Here is a 4,748-nt window from a genome sequence, read left to right as displayed (position 1 = left end):
GTGCACCTGCATATACCTTGCCATTACTGTTCCCTTTGTGATTTCACTAAAGAGTGGTCGTCAGACAGTCTATGCACTAAAGACAGAAAATTAGCTAATGTCCAGAAATAATTACATTTACAGCTTAATACTAATGAACTGTTCTCAGTCTATTTTGAATCAGCCATTACTTATCTTCTGTAAACTTACTAACATGACTTATGCTGAGGATTAATATCTGTATAGCATTTCCAGTTGAATGCCGGACTCCTTCACAACTGAAACATAATCCTGGGGGACTTTAACATAGCCATTGTTTAAGTACCTACGTTTACATGGCTACGCTTGCATTATGACAAATTTAAAAAAGGCAAACATTCAGCCCAACTTTACTCACCTGAAGGCTGACATTTTGAATCTGGACCCTTGGTATCTTGTTGATCACTACAAAATAAGAGACATCAAATTAATTAATACATTTAGAGGAGGTGCAGGTGAAGGCTGGTAATACATGTTACGTTCGAAGGGTCATATTTTAAACGCTGTAACAAACACGAACTAGTATAAATGAACAATAATTATTACACGGCTCTATTGAATGCTGCTCTCTGATGGTCCATCGCTGCGTTCTACGGTCTGATATTTCTGTATAATGACCGTCGTCAAGTATATTAGACCGTTGCTAGGGACGGCGCTCTGATCCGCCCTGGCAATAAGCAAGACAGCGCCGCTGTCCAGCTCCTCTCTCAGGCCGCCCCGAAAGTCGTCAGTCGTCTGTGACTGGACACATGAGAGCAGCTATGGACGGCGCTCTGATCCGCCCTGCCAACATATAGCAACATAAGCAAGGCAGCTGGACTTTCAAAGCGTTACACCAACCACAGCACGCTGTCCAGCTTCTCTCTCAGGCCGGCCCCGAAAGTGAAAGTGAAAGTTAAAACTTTACCGCGCAATCCTTGTCGCTACTGAATCATTGTGGGTGATTATTTATTATTTATTTCACTCGTAAGGCCGTGTAATAAGCTTACTTCACCAGCATGAAGTTCATTCCATGACATTAACTGATTAACGGCAATATCTATGAAAAGATAGCGCCTAATATTGCAGACAAAACCCCTGCACAACTGAAACTCAGTTTGGAGATAAGAGTTAAAAATTATTATTGGACCCAAACAGCGTAAACGTATTTAAAAAAGACTTTATCTACCTTAATGTTACCCACAGTGTCTTAAGATGAACTGAAACCAACGTTAACCGTCTACATGTCTGGGCATGTCTGCTTAACATTATCAGCAAAAACCACGGCGGTAACTCGTTAGAAATGCAATTAAGTTTCATTATGCCTCCAAATTTAATAATAAGAACATATATATAAGAACATTTTAATAAACATTGCAATGACACGACGAACATTAATTAAGTTTTACTAATCAGTCTTACCTTCTCATGCTCGACCACATCCATGTGCTTGAGACCATTGAAAGAAAATGGCTGCCTCATATTCCTTAACAAGCCACCTCCCAAAATTCCCGGATGTTGAAAGTGTCACTCACAGGTGTTGAATACCGTCAACTCTGTGATGTAACACCACAATATTAGGTTTTCTCACCAGCACAGAGTGGATATTATCAGAATCAACACCAGAACCTGAACACTTCACACTAAATATGCCTAACACTAGAATTTTGACTCTAGTGAATTTGCTGTGCACCCTCTGACTCCGTTGTGTATGTTGGGATCTGCAGGACCACAGAAAGTTTGTTCATTTCTGGGGAGAGACAATATTCATTTGTCATGAGACGCAGTCATGACATGAATTCTGACCCAGGAATGTGATGGCCTTTCACACCTAGAGTGGGGAAGGGGGGGACATTCTCCAGGACCTTCGTCCCCCCCCTTTCTGCTCACAAGACTCTTCCCCCATGCAATCAGCGTGTCTGGCACTGATTGGTTGAAGCTCTCAGGCTTTGACACCTCTGAATCCACACGTGGAACAAAGAGCCTGCGAAGCCAGGCTTCTTTGACTCTTGCAAAGCAAACTCCAAGGAGGTGGGTTGCTGCAGACCAGCTCATCCAGCATTAGCATACAGCTAACACCAGAGGCCTGCAAACCAGGGGCCTCCACTCCTCAACTCCTCTGCTGACCCGACCACGAGGGTCAGAACTTCCCCTGATCCAGAGACCAGCACCCAGAGTCTGATCTCCAGGGAAACCAACCGGTTCCTCCAGGACGGACCAGGGAAACGACGCCTCACAGAACTTCTTTGTGTTTTCCTCAACCAGCAGGAAAACCATCACAGACCTGAGCGACCAGCTCCTCAGTCTGGACAAAAGGAACAACCAGGAGCTGCAAAGAAGGACTCCTGAAACATCAACTTCATCTTCTTCTCCTCAGCCTGCAGAACCAGCAACCACAGTTAGCAGGAGGTGCTAACTACAGGAGAAGACACCAGCTTCCCTCCAGCAGGACAACAACTGAACTCCTTCAAGGAAGTGCTAACAACTGGGCTTTACCTGAGATTAGTTAAACCTGATGCTATGATAGAACTGTTTAACTTTATGAAGATGTGTTGATTCTGTTACAGTGATTGAGTTCTATAGATAATGATATTAGGAGCAGTTATCAACCTGTAAACCAACGTTAGCTCTGGCACAGACACAGGGTCTGCATGCTAATCTTTGCTTTACTAACTAGTTAACTCACAATCCTACACATATCACATCAAAGACAACATCACACCGTAACTGAACACCATCTGACGACTCCTGACGTTTTACAAAACAAATCTCATTCACATCAAGTCATTCTAGAAATGGTCCTTTAGCAGAGACACACAGGAAGCAGATGCTACGGCTAGCTTCTATTGTTCTTTTGCTATCAGCACATGGTGGAGACCCAGGACAGACCTCCTGTTCTCTGACAACCTCCATTTGGAATGTAGTTTCTTGTGATCCGCCATCTTGTTTTGTAGTTCCATCACACGTCACACACACACACACACACTCCCTCCAACTCTCTCTCTCTCTCTTTCTCTCTCCACACACACACACACACACACACCAAGCTGTATATAGGTAGTTAGAATCTGTGTTTATTTGTTTTCATTGTAAATAAATATAATGTTTGGAATCATACTTGCTGTGTTATTAATGAGCACAAAGGTGAATGAAATGTCGACTCTTCTGTGTCAAGAACTCCAAAATCCTTCAATCTTTACTGTTAATTCTGGTAATTGTAATTAATTGTATTTAATTGTAATTAATTTCACTATTAATTCAAATTCCTGATGAACTGTTTAGTATATCTTATGAGACTGATAGAACTGACTTGGCTATCATTTCCTGTTAAGACAGGTGGAGCTCCGAGGGTCTGATACACATCAGATTAAATTTCAATAACATTATTAATAACTATCTTTGATAATTATGAATCATTATCGATAGCCAACCAAAACATAAATAGTGATCCATATGAGGTAGTAAATCCCTACATAATGGCCCCATAATAATGGTGCCACGTGTCCGGGCTACATAATGGTCCCAACATATATAAAATCGTTTCCCTGTAATCTCATCCACCGAGGCCAGTTGCTGGCGCCGCCAGCAAAAACAACATTGATTAAGGGGCTCAAATCTAACAACAACGTAACCGGCCTGGGTGGCAGTGACCTGGATGATGGGGTAATTATCAGTGAATACGTAGGCCCAAGAATCAAACACATCTTATATTTTCTACAACAAATCCCTCCTTTTTGATCGTGAGATCAACACTACTACCAATACACATACAAGATGGAGACTCTAGCATATACGATGGAATAATGCATTCACATTCACACTTACAACATTCATGATGACATCACATTTAGCTCCAGCAAAACACACTCTTTGTTGCATCTCATTTTTCTTTCTTTGCTTTGAATTTAAATGGTCACACAAACTCCCCCTTGACTCGCAGCCCCTCCGAGGTACATGAACCAGCCCTTCCAACACAACTATACACATACGAATGTGCAGATGTTTACCAAATCAGTTGGAAAGTCACAGAGAATGCACCCCAGAGACTTTGAGCCGAGGATCCAGCCCAAACCTCACCTTCCCCTCCGCCAATTCGGGAAAGGAGTAAAAGAGCTGGTCCCCTCTGCACCTATGTGACCCAGAGAAACAGATTACAAAATTACAAAGTCAAACAATGCAATGCATGAATACATTGAAATCATCAAAATGACAATACAATTGTAACACTTACATATCACAGTGCCATCATTTGAAACATGTCAATCCATAATCTGTACAGGAGTAATACTGATTAAGGTAGCAAACATACAAAGTAATAAACTCTTTTTAACAATGCTGGAGCAGCAATGCGTTTTTCTTTTTTTTTTGTATAAGGAAATATGAATCTTTATTGAAAATCACAGCATCAAAGAAAACAGTAGATATTTAAGGCACATTCCCGCTGAGGTCCCTCCTTTTCGGTTGTATGGTGCACAGAACCCCAATATACAGTGATATTGACTACCTGAGATCTCTGAGCATGGAGTATACATTGATTAGTGTCATTGATTATTGAAACAAGGTGAGAATCATCTTTATTATTCACCCACAATCATCATTGTCTAATTAAAATGTACCTACATCTACCTGAGTATTGTATTGATTAAACCCGATTAAACCCGATTAAGACGAATTAAGAGTACCAACAGTACCTTCATCTATCCACTATAAACAAAACCTTCTCACTCCTTGTCGTTCACCTGTAATCTTCT

The sequence above is a fragment of the Blennius ocellaris genome (assembly GCF_963422515.1).
Source record: "Blennius ocellaris genome assembly, chromosome: 10".
Classification (NCBI taxonomy): domain Eukaryota; kingdom Metazoa; phylum Chordata; class Actinopteri; order Blenniiformes; family Blenniidae; genus Blennius; species Blennius ocellaris.
Note: the sequence above shows the minus strand (reverse complement) of the source record.